Here is a 16,673-nt window from a genome sequence, read left to right on the forward strand (position 1 = left end):
ATTGAACCATCTATGTACACCTCTGTAAAAAGATTCAAGTCACGAATTATACCACAAACGCGCCTTTGTAACCCTTTAACCGAAATATGTTTATTATTGGAGTCAAACCAAAAATTGCCATTTCTCTTATTAAATCTCTTGATGTCGTCAAAGAGATTGACATTGTTGTTAGGCCGGAAAAATCTAAAGTTGAAGGAGTATTCAAGGGAGGAGGGAAAGGAATGGTTTCTCATTACCCGAAGAGGATCCTGATGCGCTAGAACGTTAGACAGAAATGCCGGGACTGGATTTAACTCGTTACGAGCACCGCCGCTATCATAAACAGAGACACACTAGTCATCAACAAATCTGTTCAACGGGTTATCCAATAATGTATAGCTTTTGATAAACGTTTTCATTTCAAGAATCTCCACCTGAAGACCAGCGGCCATTCAGCTATCTGATCCAGTAAGATATTGGTGGGGATAGATCTCATAAAACCAAGAATTACTCGCAACTATAGTGTATCCTGTCCAATTGCACAATCAGGTTCCTAGGGACTTCCATAAACACAACGCCGCCCCAGTCTAGAAAAGACCTAACAAGGCCTTTGTATACAGTTAGTAGAGTAGTTGGATGCGCACCCCATTTAATTCCAGTAAAAGATTTGATCAAATTAACTCGTTTCTGGCCTTCCACTCTGATCTTATTAATATGAGGTTTCCATGAAAGATTTTAGTTAAAAACGAACCCTAAAAACGTAACATAGGAGACAAGAGGAATAACAGACTCCTCGAGTTGCAGCCACAAGCGATCAAAATTGACAATGGACTGCAAGGTGCGAAACCTCTTGTTTTGATCAAATATACACCAATTAGTCTTCTCAGTGGAGATGCTTAAATCAAGTCTTGATAGGTTCATACTAAGAATTTTTAGATTAGCATTTAGATGGTTCGAGATAGAGTGGATAGAGTGAATCTTTATATTTGGTAAATATAACAAGATCGTCCGCGTAAGCCATTATCTCGATTGAGTCATCTAGGCCAGAGTATATATTGGCTATATATAGATCAAATAGCAAAGGGCTGAATACTGATCCTTGGGGAACCCCCAGGGAACCCGTACGTGAGCCTAGAAAATGCCCACCAAAGTATCCAAGTATATTAAGGGTTGGGGACGGATCCTCATTCGGGAAGAGAAGTCGGCCGAGCGGTGGGACTGTTTAGCCGTGCTCAGAGGCGAGTGAAGGTCCTGAATGAACTGGCCCTCCCGAGGGAGAATAGTGTAACTCCAAGTGTTGGGTCGGGCGCCTTTGAGGCAACTCGGAAGCGCGCCAGCCGGCACTCTAAGAGTGTGATTCCTAGAGGAGGGCTGGGGACGGATCCTCATTCGCGGGGAGGGGTCGGCCGAGCGGTGGGACTGTTTGACCGTGCTTTGTGGCGAGTGGGGATCCTGAATGAACCGGTTTTCCTGAGGGGAGAGAGTGTAAGCTCCGAGTGTTGGATCGGGCGCCTTTGGAGGTAACTCTGAAGTGCGCCAGCAAAGACTCTGGAGAGAGGAGCCTTGGTAACTAGCAGAATAGCTGACCTACAGCGGGCTCGGAGGCGATGGAGCGAGAGGATCGCTCTCACCGGAGAGTGGGATAGCAGCCGGGCTGATGAAGGGACAATGGTGGAGCGCGGCGAAGCTGCACTACCTGGCGGGGAGGACGGAAGGTCTGCCCTCTCAAGGGTTGCTCCCTTTGAGCGGGGTGCCCTGCCGCACGGGGCCTGCGATGGTCGGCTAGTTGCGGGCAAGTGGGGAACAAGCTCGCACGGCCGTTAGGCGCGGGTACCCGTCTGGGCATCCCGTCTGGGCATCCCGTCTGGGGGGTTAACCGTATTTCACGGGTTCTCCCAGAAGGATGGGGGGAGGGGTGCGCTTGCTGGCGGCGAGAAACGCCGCCGCCCTCTCCCCTTCTCCTGTTGTGTTTACTTGGCCTGGCCACCCCTTGTTGAGGAACGGCTCGACCATCCTCCGTAGTCGGTTGGGGGCAGCTGCTGGCCTGCCCCTTCCCTTTCGCGCCAGTTGGTATTGGCGCTCGGTCTGGTGGGAGATTTCCTTCTCCCACTTCCCTTCTCCTTTCTGTGGTAGGACCCCGATCTATTTCAGGGCCCTTTAACCTCCTCCTTTCCTCACCCCCATCCCCAGAGTTGAGTGTGGGGGTTTGGCCACCCAAACATGGTGGTGTGACCACTCACACCACCACCCAACGATCCCTCGTTGGGAGGGCGAACGTGACGGCGTCCAAGGCGCCTATTGTCGCCCCCCTGCGTTACGAGCCAGCAGGATGGCCCAGCCATCCTGCTGGCTCGCGTTTCTTCCTGCTTCTTGGCACACCGCGCAATTTGGCAGTTCTTCACACTGCCGCGCGGTGTGCCCACCCCGGCCACACCGATAGCATAGCCCGCTACGGTCTACTGCAGCGGGACAGTTCCATCTTGTGTGGCCGAGGCCCCAGCACTTATAGCACTGGATGCTATAAGTGTGGGTGGCCTGGCTGCCAGCATCGTAACACTGACAGTCGACCACCCCAGTGCATATCCTCTCTTTCTTGCCGCTGTCACCGCAGCGGCTAACGGTAGTCGTGCCCATGCGGCACCCCTACCCCGAGGTCTCCATTTAAGAGGACCCATTTCTATTTTATCCACACCGCAGCCCGCGCATTCCGCCAGGGCCGCTTTGATTTCATCAGGGGAGGCCGCCTCATTAAAACCCGTGAAGCGGGCCTCCCCTTTCATCACTGGATGACCTATAGCTGCCCCTGGCAACACCTCCTTAAGCCGCTGTGCGAGCAAGGTACCTATCATGGAACTCGTCGGAATCGATTCCGATCGGAATAATTCCGTTTTCCCTAGAAAATACAATATAAATCTAGGAAATAATGAAATAAATTCGATCGGAATCGATTCCAACGAGTTCCATAATAGGTATCCAGGTCGGCTTTTCCCCCTCAGGGCCCAGGTCCCTGACGCGGACTAAAAGTGCGCCATCCGCACTCCTCCCTGCGTCCACGCCAGGGATACTTAATTCCGTGAGGGGGATCTCCCTCGTTGCCCTCTTTATTACTTCGGCGTACGAAGCCCCTTCCTCTAATCTAATCGTGACCGCAGCTGTCGTGGGTAGCCGCGGCCATTTACCTCCCTTTTCTCTCTGTGCAGGGGGCTCAGTGGCTCAACCCTTCCCTTCTGCGGTTGTGGACGCACGGTCACCTTAATGATCGGTGCGTCCTTTCCCTCCCCCTCTCTGTCCTGTCTCCTTTTCCTTTTCCTGTCGTCCACAGCTGTCCACTCCATTGAGTGAGCAGCTGTGTTATCCTCTTCTTCTCTATCAAGGGGAACTATCATTGTCCCCCTGGGAATGTCTGGTGTAGACGCCTCTGTTTGCATTTCCACACAAATCCCCCTCCACCTTTCCGTCTGGAAAGGTCTTTCCCAGCCCATTTCTTTGTTCTGGGTTCCTTTACCTTACCCAGTCTTTCCTCCAATTCCTTCCCTCTCTCTCTACTTTGTCTCAATTTTTCCTCCAATTCCTTTCCCTTCTCCTCACTCTTTCGTTTCTCTTCTGTTAATTCCCAGCTTATTTTCCAGGTTTCATCTTTTAGGAATGTGATCCCTTTCAATTTTTTCTCTCACTGATACAAGCGACTACTGAGATTGCCTCTCTCCTTTCTCATGGTCGCCATTTCCTTCTTGGCTGACTCGAGTTGTCCCATCAGCTTTTTCCCTTCTCCTTTTCTTCCTTCAACTCCTGTTCCCTTGCGTTAGCTTTCCCTTCCCATGCTTGAGAAGCATCCTTATAATTCCTCGCTTTTATTCGGGAGTATGCCACTTCTTTGTGTAGTTGTCTTGCCTCATTTCTCATCTCCTCTATATAGTCCTTATATCTCTCCACTTGTTGCATCCACGTCATCAATGTAATCTCTTACATTATCCCATTCTTCCTCCCAATCCTCATACCTCTCCTGTGAGTATGTGAGTCTTTTCTCATACTCGTCACCTCTCAGTGTCTTCAGGTCTGGGATAACCGTGAGCTTCGCAATCTCTTCACGTAAACGTACGTTAAAAAAAGGTTGCGAGCTCCCTGACAAGGACTCCGTGCCTCTCACCTCCTCCTCCTCCCTCCTCCTCTTCTTGGATTTGTCAGCCATTTCTCTTAATCCCACGTTCCCCCAGCGGCTCGACCGGCCGGGAATGCCCGCACCGCTGAAAACATGACCCGACGGTGTCCCCGAGTTCCCACGGGGAGCCGGTTTATACTACGGGCCCAGGGAGAGGTCATCCTGGGCACTGAACTCCGATCCCCCTACTCCCGCCCAGACTCCCATTGCTGGGAGCTTGGCCGGTTTCGAGGGTCCCCAGCCTCCGACCTTGGGGGCACCGCTGGGCGCGCTGCCAAGTGGGGGGAAGGAGGTAAGTCACTGGTGTCGCTACCCACCAGGACCCCTCCTCCACGGCGACCAGCGTACCCACGCCGCCCGTGGGTGACTTTAGGGTGTAGCGATCGCCACCTCCCGGGCTCACCCCGGGGGGCCCCAGCCCAGACCTTGGAATAAGTCCGAGCGGCCCGGAGCCCCTCCCCCCGCCTACTCGGGTACCGTGGTGGTTCCAAACCCCACGATGTGCAGACCCGGGTGTGGCCCATCCCCTTAGGCTGCCGGAACACCGGCGTGTAATGCCTTCGGGGACGACTCCTACACAACGGGACAGGCAGAGAAGACATCACCCCCTTCGGCTGCCGGAGTACCGGCGTGCAATGCCTCCGGGGGTTAATAATGCCTCCTGCCTGTCCCTAGCGGCCTCCCTGGACACTCCAGGTCGGCCTCCATTCTTTTTTTTTTTTGACGAGGAGGAAATCCATCATGGATACCCTGACCCTCGGGGAAGGGCCAGGGTTATGCCGGACTCCTACCGGCTAAAACCTCCCCGGTTGGCGCTGCGAAGGGACTTGGATCGGCGCCCCGGTGCCTACATAACTGCAATCGGGGCCCCGAGTCCGGATAGACTCATCGTCTGTCCCTGAGGGGTGGAGCGGGGAGGGGGGAGGCGATCCTGAGCTCTCCTCAACCGCCACTCCCCAGGGAGGAAGGGAGAGACAAACCGAGATTCTTCTCAACCACCGTTCCTTCCCTTTCCACCCCCACGCCCCGCCTATGTGACTGGAAAGGGGGAAGCCGGCAAACGCCTGCGCTTCAACCACCGTTCACAGTCAGGCGGGGCGCCGCCAAGATACCGTTGTGTGGCTGACTGACCCACAGAATCAGCCAGCCACCCGGCGTTAGAAGGGCTGGTTGGGGCACCGGGAATTCCTGCCCTGTGCCCCCCCCTCCCGCCTAACTATTACGGGGGGGAAGAATCTAATCCCCTAGCCGCTGGGCACTCCCACCTCCTTTTCAGGAGGCTGGGTGGGGGGTCAAAGACCCCTTCCCAAATGCCCATTTATTGGGTGAGTGCAAAAGTTCGTGCGGAGTTTCAATAGATGGAGTTATAAGCGTCGTAAAGTGTTGTCATTAATACTTCCATCTACATATTATATAACGTTGGAAAGGTGACGTCTTCAGCTGTTATTAAAAAAAAAATCATTTGTTTTCATACAAACTGCTTCGAGAAATATCACTTTAAAAATGAGTATCGATAAGGTGCATTTACGGCATGTTATGCTTTACGAGTTTCGGAAGGGAATAAACGTTGCCGCAGCCGTAAAAAACATTCAGGATGTTTATCAGGATGAAGCACCAGCTAAACGAAGTGTGGAAAAATGGTTTGCTAAATTTCGGCGCGGAGAATTTAACCTTGAAGATGAGCCACGCTCTGGTCGACCTTCTGACATTGATGACGATGTTTTGCGTACTTTAGTGCTCAATAATCCGCGAATTTCAACAGAAGAAGTTGCTACAGCACTAAACGTTGACCGATCAACCGCTTTTCGGCGTTTAAAAAAAATGGGATTCGATTTGAAGCTCGATATATGGGTGCCCCATTTGCTGACCGAGAAGAACAAAATCAAGAGAATTTCTGCAGCCGTTTCTTTACTCGGGCGGCTCAATAACGAGTCGTTTTTGGATCGACTAGTGACGGGCGATGAGAAATGGGTCCTCTACAACAATGTTCAGCACAAACGGACATGGAAACAATCAGGTGAGCATAGTGACGCAATGCCAAAGGCCAGTTTGCACCCGATGAAGGTGATGCTCTCTGTTTGGTGGGATTGCAAGGGCATAATCTATTTCGAGCTTCTCCCCGCTGGCGAAACGATTGATTCGGACAAGTACTGTCGCCAATTAACCAATCTGAATCGAGAAATAAAAGAGAAACGTCCGATTTTGTCAAATCGCAAGGGAGTCGTCTTTCATCACGACAACGCCAGACCACACGTTTCGAAAAAGACGCTGCGCAAACTGAAGAGCCTGAAATGGGATGTCTTAACGCATCCACCGTATTCTCCTGATATCGCACCATCTGACTATTACTTGTTCCGGTCATTGCAAAATTATTTAAATGGAAAAAGCTTTGACTCTTTGGAGGCCTTAAAAAACGGCGTCTCTTCGTTCTTCGAATCTAAACCGCGCAGTTTTTATGATTGAGGCATCCGTATGCTGCCAGAACGTTGGGAAAAGATTATAGAAAACGATGGAGAATATATCATTGATTGAATAAAGATTTTTGTTAGCCTAATCACTGTGTGACTTTTACTCACAAACTCCGCACGAACTTTTGCACTCACCCAATATTATGGGCCTAGAATAGGGGGCAAAGGTGATTTTTACTGGTGGAAGTGATGACACACCTCCACCTCACACTCTCCCACTTTAATTTCATCCGATCCCTTTCTTTAGGGTCGGCGTGTGAGTAGGGGGTGGATGTATACCACCCTCCCTCGTTCTCCCTGCTGCAAGTGCAGGAGACGAAAGCGGAGTCGCCACCTTCGCCTTTTTTTAGCGGGTCCTCCTGTTGCCCCGTCTCTCCTTTTTGCCCCAGGGGTATCTCGGCGCCTCTTCGGGGCCCTTTTCAGTGGTGACGATGGCGGGGGAGTGGGGGCAAGTTGGGGGGCGCAGATGGTGAGCCCACCATCCTCCTCATTTCATCCTCCTCTGAGGAGTAGACGTCCTCCTCTCTGCTCCTGCTCCTATCCCACCTCCATAATCGGTGCCGTTCTCTCCTTCTTCTCCTTCTGCACCGACCCTCCGCCTCTCAGCGGCCTTCTTCTGCGATCTCCTTCTGCGAAATCAGTCTCGCAGAAGGAGGCAAACACCTCCCAGTTTCTCTCGCTCCCCACTATTGCTCCAACTATCGTGGGGAGCGAGAGATCACGCCCAATTTCCCGGATTACGACTCCGCGCTCCATACTCCAGGCGGGGCAATCCTGGAGCGTATGCTGCGCGGAGTCGTGATCATGACCACAGTGGTGACATGCAGCTGTACGCTCTTTCCCTATTCGACACAGGTACTCACCGAAACATCCGTGTCCGGTGAATACCTGTGTCATCCTAAACGTTAGGGTCCCGAATGCCCTGCCTACCCATTCCTGCAGGCAGGGCTGGACGGCCTCGACGTCCTCCTCCCGTACCTGGCATTGGCCAGGATCCTCTGGCATCTCTGGAGGAGGATCAGCCGAGCCTGGTGCTTCTTCATACGCCATATTGCTTTGGCGAGCGCCTCATTCGCCTCCCCCCCTTGCAGGAGCTCCCGCCTTCTGATGTACATAGTTCTGTACATCAAAGCAAGGAACTCCAGGGGAGGCATGCCCGCCAGAGCCATCGCCGCCATATGGGACACTGTCCGGTAGCATCTCGCTACCCTGACCGCCACCGTCCTTGCGCTTTGCGCAATCGCGCTTGCATTGGGCGGCTGGCGGCCAAAGACTCGGCCCAGACCGGCGCTCCATAGAGCGCCACCGAGTTCAGTATCCCAGCGTGGAGACGACGCGCCTTCCATTCTGGTCCCCCGATGTTGGGCATTATCCTGCCCATTCTGACCGAAACGACCCTCAATCGAGGGACCAGACGGCTTATATGCTCTTTGAAGCACCAGGTGCCGTCCAATGTGAGGCCCAGATATTTCATCTGGGCCTCGATCGGGACCCTAACCGTTCCTACTCTTATCTGGGCCTGGAGTGGCTTCCTTCCCCTTTCATAAAGGAAGATAGATCCGTCGTCCTTTCTGCCACCGCCAGACCCAGGCCGCGGATTGAACGTACAGCGCATGCCACCGCTTAGTTAGCCATCGTAATGGCCTCCCCCCAGTCCTTTCCCCCGGCCAGGATGAGCGTGTCATACGCATAACAAATCATTTTATAGCTGGGGGGAGGGCAGTCCGGAGGACTGAGTCATAGCCGAGGTTCGGCCTAAGACCGACCCTTGTGGAACTCCGCAGCTCATCCCCCTCTCGCGTACAGCGCCGTCGGCGTCCGTCCAACTGAGACGCCGATCCCGGAAGTAGTCCTTGACGACAGCCGTGAGATAGGATGGGAAGCGGAAATGCACCCTCATCAGGAGATGGTGGAGGACCACCACCCTACCTCAGGGCAGGGTATTAAACGCGTTGGCGATATCCAACGATACCGCCACCGCCACCCTGCCCTCCCGCAGGCCTCCGAGAGGGACCGTAGACGCAGAATCGCATCCACGGTTGATCTTCCCTCCCGGAAGCCATATTGGCTGTCGTCGAGAGTTGGTCCTTCCCGATGCATATGTTCCTCTAGGCGGGCAGCTATTATTCGTTCGAACAATTTGCCCGCCTCATCAAGGAGACATATGGGCCGGTACGCGGAAGGGGAGTCTTCCGGCTTGCCCTCTTTTCGGAGGAGGACCATCTTGGCCCTCCCCCAGATTGGGGGAACCTTCCCGAAGGGCTTGTGTAAATGTGTCCGCAAGCCCTTTGCTCAGGTATCCCGAGGCCAGGGATGCCATCTGGTCTTGGTGCCTTACGGCTTGTTACCTTTTTAACAGCCCTGGCCACCTCCTCCTCATCGACCCCTGGTACCACCCTCCGTTGTTCGGGGGTGGGGGCTACATACGAGCCTATGGGGTCCCCTTCCCTGACTGGGAAGAGAGCTCCCATGACCCGTTCGAGGAACCGGGGATCGAGCGTCTCCGTCAACGGGGGCGCTCGTGGTCTTAGTTTCTGCATAACCATCCTATAAAGGCGCCTCCACGGATTCGCATCCAACGAGAGGAGGAGGGTGTCCTACCCTTTTCCTTTGGCCGCATCTCTCAGCGTTGTCGCTGCCAGACAGAACTTCCTTCGGGCGGCCAGAACGGCCTCGGGGTCCGTGTCTGGGTTATTCCTAACCCTTCTAAATGTTCGCCTGAGGTGGACCGACTTTTGCCTGAGATCGGCAATATTGTCGGTCCATCACCAGGCGGACCTTTTGGGGCAGGACCTGACTCTGGGCATGGATGCCTCGCACGCCTGTGCAATGATGTCCATGATCTCCATTACCGCAGAGTCCAGGTCCTGCCCCTTCTTACGTTGTGGCCAGGTGGCAGCCTCGAGGGAAATCTCGAGGGCCTCCCTATCCAGCTGGGCCAGGGCCCATCGCCCTGATCGGGGTCCTTCTTTTTTCTTCTGTGGCCACAGGCCATCGAGGGTGACGGACAGCTCCATCTCTATAAGCAGATGGTCCGAAAAAACTTCCAGCTCGTCCGCCACCCTCCAGGTCCGCACCCGTTGAAGGGCCGCGGGGGTTGCCCAAGAAAGGTCGATAATCGACTGCCCCCGCGACCCCACGAATGTTGACTTTTTCCCCACATTTAACAGGTGTAGACCCAAGCCTGCGGCCCAGTCTTCAACTACGTCCCCCCGCCTGTCACCATGCCGGGATCCCCACAATTCTGATTTCGCGTTGAAATCCCCGGCGATGATGACAGACTCAGGGAGGAACCGTTGTACGTCCCTCCCTATATCTTGGAGCCTGGACCTTTGCAGGTCCAGGCTCTTTGTTGGGGGGAGGTAGACCCCGACCACGATCAGGGCCCCTCACCTGGCCACAACGAATCCCCTACTCCTACCCATCAGGCATAGCAGGGATGAATTTATACCTGCCTTCCATATTATCGCGACGGAGCCCAAGTCGTCCCCGAACCATCTAGGGTGGTTCCTGGGGACTTTATAGGGCTCCGCCGCTATCCCTAATCCTGCACCGCGCTCCACCATAGTGTGCTCAAAGAGCGGTATGGCCTGTCGAGCACGGTGCAGATTGGAGCAACCGGGTGGCTATTATTCCGTCAATATTTCGTTAATGGAGACCTTTCCCCTCGGTTGTTCCCCGTCATCACTTCCACTCTCTTCTTGCTGACGGGAGCGTTTCTCCCCTCTCCTCTCCACTTCCATCTCCTCACTTTCCTCCTGCTGGGTGTTGGAGGGAGAATCTTGGTTAGATGGGGGGAACGACGATTCCTCCACCTTTTCCTCTTCCTGTCTCACAGGAGGGACAGAGGGTGCGGGTGGCATCGGTGCGGATGCCTCCTCCACCACCCTCTGCCCTCTCCTGGCTTTCCTTTTCTTGGGGGGTGACAGGCAGGACCACTCATCCTGTGGCCTGCCGGCACTCCCGCCTCTGCACAGATTTGACATCTGGCTCGGGCAAAACAGTCTCGAGCCAAATGTCCCGCCTCGCCACACCTGTAAAAGTTCTGCCTCCTATCCGTATTATTTGGGCAATTATGTTGCACATGCGCATTCTCGAGGCACTTGAAACATTGCATAGGTCTGGAGTCCAATAGCTCGACTTTCACCTGGGTCCACCCCATGGCCAGTGTCCCCCTCTCAGCGATCTTCTTTGCCGCTATTAGGGGACATTGTAACCACAGGGATCTGGACCCAGTCCATGTAGTCCTGATCCTTCCCGTTTTAACCTTCGATACTCCACACCCTCCTGCTTCAGCCACGCATCCTGCCGCTTCTTCCTCTGTGGTGGAGATCTCCAGGCCCCTGAGCTTAATCTCCCCCATTTCCTAGGGGCGATTGATTTTGGCCCTATCTGCCAGAACTTCTTTTAGATTGCATGCCAAGAGATCAGCCTGGTCTCCCCTGTTTTCTCCTGGGATCTCCAAAATTAAGGCCCCTATTATTCCTTGCCTCGTTTTTATTTTAGAGATCCCTAGGTCCTCCAGGTCTATTCTCCGCTTGGCCTCCACCAGCAGCTCTTTATACTACCCCTTGTCGGCAGTTATAGAGACTGCTGCGGTGTTGGGGATTCTGCGTCTCACTTTTCTCCCATCTCCACTTCCACTATTAATTCCTTTTCCTGGGTTTCCCATGGACTGCTTCCTTACCTCTTCCTTTTTCTCCATCCTTCTCTCCTTCCGCCCCACAACTTTGGACCATGTCTCCTGGGGGACTGATACGACTCTCGCCTGTTCCTGTCTTCCTGACACCTGTTGTTTGCCTCTCTGGGGAAGCGGAGTTTTACCACGTAGTTGGGACCCACTCTGGTTCCCTTGGGTTTGATTTGCGGATTGAACATCCGGTGCCTTTTTAACTTCCTTACTTTTCTTCTTTTTTTGCTGTTCCCTCCTTTCTCCTGAGTCACGGGTTTCTCCTTGGACACATTCCTCTATGATCCATGTTGCTTCCCGTTTCTCAGTGACTCCCATTTTTCCATGGCCCGGAACACCATACCGACCATCCTTTCCTCCAACATTTCCTCCCTGTTTCCCTCGGATATTTCCTGCCTCTCTACTCTTACCCTGGTACTTAGGGGAATATCCTCCCTTATCCTAGGACCTATTTTTTCTCTCCTTTCAGCCCTAGCTATTTCTAATCTTTCCCCAATTGAATGCACTTTCCCAGGTCTTATCATGCCTTTTTGAACCTCAATCCTGCCCACTACAGCCTGTTCTTCCTCATCCGTGTCCGCTTTTGGGATGGGATCATCCTCCCCTGCCCCTTCCTTACTTCCTCATCCTTAACGTAGACCGGAGGCGAGGGGGTCACCACCACTGGTGACGGTGCCTCTTTTATACTCCGTTTTACATTCCTTTCGTATTCCGGAGGAGAGGAGGACATCACTATCAGTGACGGTGCCTCCTTTATACTCCGCAGAGTGTTCCTTAATTCTTCCATTTCCTTCCTCTGTTCTTCTTGTGAGGCTTTGAGTTGTTGATTTTTAATTGTCATCACCTCCATGATGACCAAATTCTCACCGCTGCTCCCCGTGGCCATTCTATTGGCCATGAGTGTGGCGTCCACAGCAATTGCAGCTGAGGCATCTCGGAGAATCTTGATATGGGTTCCTTTCAGGTTTTTGGATCGGACGGAAAATCCAAGGACTCTCTGGGCTGCTTCTAACACTGAAGCAGCCAGATCCCTGAAGAGAGCCTCCTCCATGTGTTCCGTCAGCCTCCTCATCTCTGCCTTATACTTCCAGTTTTCGGAACAGTCCCGGAATGTCTCAGACGGGTTTTCGAGCCCTTTTATTAGGTTCTCCTCTCTTTGCTTATCAAGAAGTTCCTTTTGCTTTGCCTTAAAGACCTTCTTCTCCTTGTATTCCCCGGTTGTTTCGGGTCTTCCTCTTTTGCGGGTCACCTTTATCGCGAATCTTTCTTCATCCGTCACCCCATTAGATTTTTTGGGGATGTCCCATTTTCCTTCCCCGTCCGATTCACTCCATGAGGCGGATTCCGACGAAGTTCCAGTAACATCAATTGGCGACCTCGATCGCGATCTGGATATCTCCGCTCCAATTCCGCACTGGGCAGTAACGCTTCGGAGTCCTTCCCTCTTTACTCCCCGGCTGATGCTGGGTAGGTCTTTCAAGGCCACATTGGCCTTCCCATACTTACTGGAGCTACGTAGAGCCTCCAGTATATTCTTGTCCCTGTTGCAGTCCATGGTCGTCTTATTATGGTCCAGATCCATTAAATCAATAGTAGTTGAGTCACTCATGTTTGGTTTGACACCCGCAACTCTGCACGGCTCCTGTGCCCGGGCATGCCTGCATCCCCCGGGAAGGGAGGAGTCTCCGAGTTCCCCCAGAGTCTCCCGCCTCCTACACGCGCCCTGACCACCATCGTTGGTGGCCAGACCGCTTTTGGGGGTCCCACACCTCCGACAATGTGGGCACCGTGCAGAGCGCCGTCACGCGGGGGCCCCCTGGAAGGAGGTAGCTCACCGATGTCGCACCCCACCGGGAGCGCCTCCCCCATGGCAGCCAGCGTGCTCGGGCCGCCCGAGGGTCCGCTTTAGGGCGATGCGATCGCATTCCCTCGGACACAGCACACAGGCGTTCCGGCCCTGCCTCGGAATACGTCCGAGCGACCCGGAACACCCCTCCACCCCCCGGGTACCATGAGGGGTTCCAAACCCTCATGGTGTGCAGACCCGGGTGTGGGTTCCTCCCTCCGCCCGACCGTGACCGAGACGAATGAGGGAGAGGTTCACTCCCTTCGGCTGCCGGAGCACCGGAGTGCAAAGCCTTCAGGAGCGGCCCTCTAGATGGCACTAAAGGGTGTCTCGACCCCGGCCTCGGAGTACGTCCGAACGGCCCGAGACACCCCTCCGCCCCCCGGGTATCATGGGGGGGTTAACCCCCACAGTATACAGATCCGGGTGTGGGTTCCTCCTTCCGCCCAGCCGAGGCTGATCGGATGAGGGAAAGCGGGGAGATCCACCTTCTTTGGCTGCCGGAGCACCGGCGTGCAATGCCTCCGAAGGTGGGGTCCTTTCCCCTCTTCGCCCAAAGGTGTCTCGACCACGACCTTGGAATAAGTCTGAGCCCGAAACACCCCTCCACCCCCCCCGGGTACCGTAGAGTAATTCCCCATGGTATGCAAACACGGGTGTGGGACCCTCCATCCTCCCAGCCTAGGTTAGCCGCGGCTGGGATGGATGAGGGAAAGAGGTCTTCCCCTTGTCGGCTGCCGGAGCACCGGCGTGCAATGCCTCCAAGGGTGGGACCTTTCAGGACGTGATAGGGCACCCCAGCCCCGACCTCGGAAACTTTCGAACGGTCCGGAGTACCCCTCCGCATCCCAGGCACCATGGGGGGAGGATCCCCATGGAGTGGAGCCCTGGGTGCGGGTGCGTCCCTCTGCCTCCGATCCGTCCATAACGGACAGATCAGGGCGGGTAAGGAGGGGGTCCTCTCTCTTCGGCTGCCGGAGCACCGGCGTGCAATGCCTCCAGGAGTGATAGTCTCCTCCTTATGACCAGTCTGGTCATAGACCAGGCTGATCGACCAGCCCAGTCGGCTGCTCTTGGTCCAGTCCCTCCGTACAGACCACTCCGGCATAGTAGAACCTGCCAGGGGCCGAAACCCCCGCCGGTACAGCTCTGTACATCATTGGGACCTTCAAGCCCCCACACCACGACAAGGTGGCACCCACGGAGGGGTCAAAACCTCGCCGGCACAGCTCTGCACATCATCGGGACACGCAAGCTCTCCAACCACGGCAAGGTGGCGTCCACGGGGGAGATAGGGGACCATGTTTTTTTTTACGAGGAGGAAATTCATCATGGATACCCCCCTCGGGGAAGGGTGAGAGGTTATGCCGGACTCGTACCGGCTTAAACCTCTCCGGGTGGCACTGCGAAGGGACTTATCACGGGACCCCAGAGCCATGTAACTGCATTGGGGCCCCGAGTCCTGACGTGAACGTCACCTCCCTCGAGGGATGGAGAGGGGGGGAAGTGAGCCAAGGCTCCTCTTCCACCACAGCTCCCTCTTCATCCCTCATGCCCCGCTTTTTGTGGCTGGGAAGGGGGAAGCCGGCTAAGGCCCGCTTCGACTTCCGTTCCCAGCCAGGTGGGGTGCCGCCTGAATGTTGTTACGTGGCCAGGTGAGCCACCACCACTTAGCCGCCCTACCTTGGAGGGTTGGCTGGGGTCCCGGGAATCCCCGCCCGGAACCCCATCCTCCTGCCCGGCGGTTACTGGGGGAATAGGTCCCCTAGCCGCCGGGCCCACGTGCCTGAGTCAGGCAGGAAAGGGTGATGAGACACCCCTGCTTTCCTACCCGCTTAAGCGGGTCATGGGATGAAATAGGGGGAGGGGAGGAGGTATTTCCGGTGATAATGCCACCACCTCCTCTCCCCCCTTACCCTCATCCAACCCCCGTCTTGGGAGTCGGCGGATGACTAGAGGGCTGGTCAATAGCCCCCTGTCTTCTTCCCCTTTGTCCTTCATCCTACGACTTGTCGCGGACTGTCGGTCTCCCTCTGGTGGGGATCCTTGCCCCACGTTTTGCCCTTCTAGGGGCATCAAGCGGGTAGGAGGAGCCCTCCGGGGAGTGGAGGATAGGGTCAGGAGCAAGGAGGGGAGGAAGGAGTTGGAATGGGTAGAGGGGGACGTGGAGGAAAGGGTGATGAATCGAGGAATGGGGGAGGAAATGGAGGAGGAGGTAATGGTGATAGGGATGGTGGTCCCACCATCCCTCTGATCGGCTCCTCCTCAGAGGAGTCAATGTCTTCTTCTCTACTGGGGGAGCGGCGCTCGGCTCGACAACATTGTCGCCTTCTTTGCGCCATCCCCCTTCCTTCCGCCTGTCACCGTATTTCCTCGGCTTCCTCCTTTTGCGCCATTACTGTTTCGCAAAAGACAGTAAATGTGTCCCATTTCCTCTCACTCCCCAGCATTGCTCTGACATAGGGGACTATTTTCTTTTTACAAGGAGGAAATCCATCATGGATACCCCGACCCTCGGGGAAGGGTCGGGGTTATGCCGGACTCCTACTGGCTAAAACCTTCCCAGATGGCTCTGCGAAGGGATTTGAATCGGGGCCCCGGTGCCTACGTAACTGCAATCGGGGTCCCGAATCCGGATGACATTCATCGTCGTTCCCTCGAGAGGTGAAGGAGAGGCGGAAGGCGAAGCCAAGGCTTCTTCTCAACCACCGCTCCCCCTCACGCCCTGCCTCTAAGGCCGGAAAGGGGGAGCCAGCCAACGGCTCGCTCAACCACCGTTCCCGACCAGGCAGGGCGCCGCCAAAGTATTGTTGTGTAACTAGCCGGGCCACCACGGCTAGTCATCCTGCGTGTGGAGGGCTGGTTGGGATACTGGGAGTCCCCGCCCAGTGGTCCACCTTCCTGCCCGGCGGTTGCGGGGAACAACTTGTTCCCCTAGCCGCCGGGCACTCCCGTTTTCCCTTGCAAGGGAGAGATAAGGAGGGGATTTTGTAATCCCCTCCCTACCGCACTCACATACTCAATGAGCTTTGATTAAGGGGGGAGGAGAGGTGCTTTGATGGTGGTATCAGCACCACCATCCTACTCTCTCCCCCCTTACTGTTATCCGACCTCAGCTCGAGGAGTTGACGTCGGCGGGACGGAGGGCAATTTACTCTCTCTCCCCTTTGTGTTGTTCCTGCTGCCGTATGTGGGGCAGTTGGTGGTGACGTTGGCCTCCTGGCCAGCGTTGCCACCCCTTTCCGGGACTGCCTCTTAGCTCCAGCGCCCCTTGCTGCCCTGCGATGGACGACTCGGGGCGTTCCTGGAGCCCTTCCTCTTGGCGGTGTCGGCGCCCTTGGAGGGGGAGGAGCAGGTTGAGGTGGTGGGGATGGTGGATCCACCATCCTCCTTAAAGCCTCCTCGGAGGAGGAGTTAATGTCCCCCTCCCTGTTCCTACTCCTCCCCGCCCTTCAGCGTCTATGGCGCTCCCTCCTCCTCTGTCGCCTTCCGCGCCCCTCTGCCTGCCGGCGGATTTCCTCCTCGTCTTCC

This window comes from Harpegnathos saltator, unplaced genomic scaffold (assembly GCF_003227715.2).
Source record: "Harpegnathos saltator strain DR-91 unplaced genomic scaffold, Hsal_v8.6 scaffold234, whole genome shotgun sequence".
In the NCBI taxonomy this organism is placed as follows: Eukaryota; Metazoa; Arthropoda; class Insecta; order Hymenoptera; family Formicidae; genus Harpegnathos; species Harpegnathos saltator.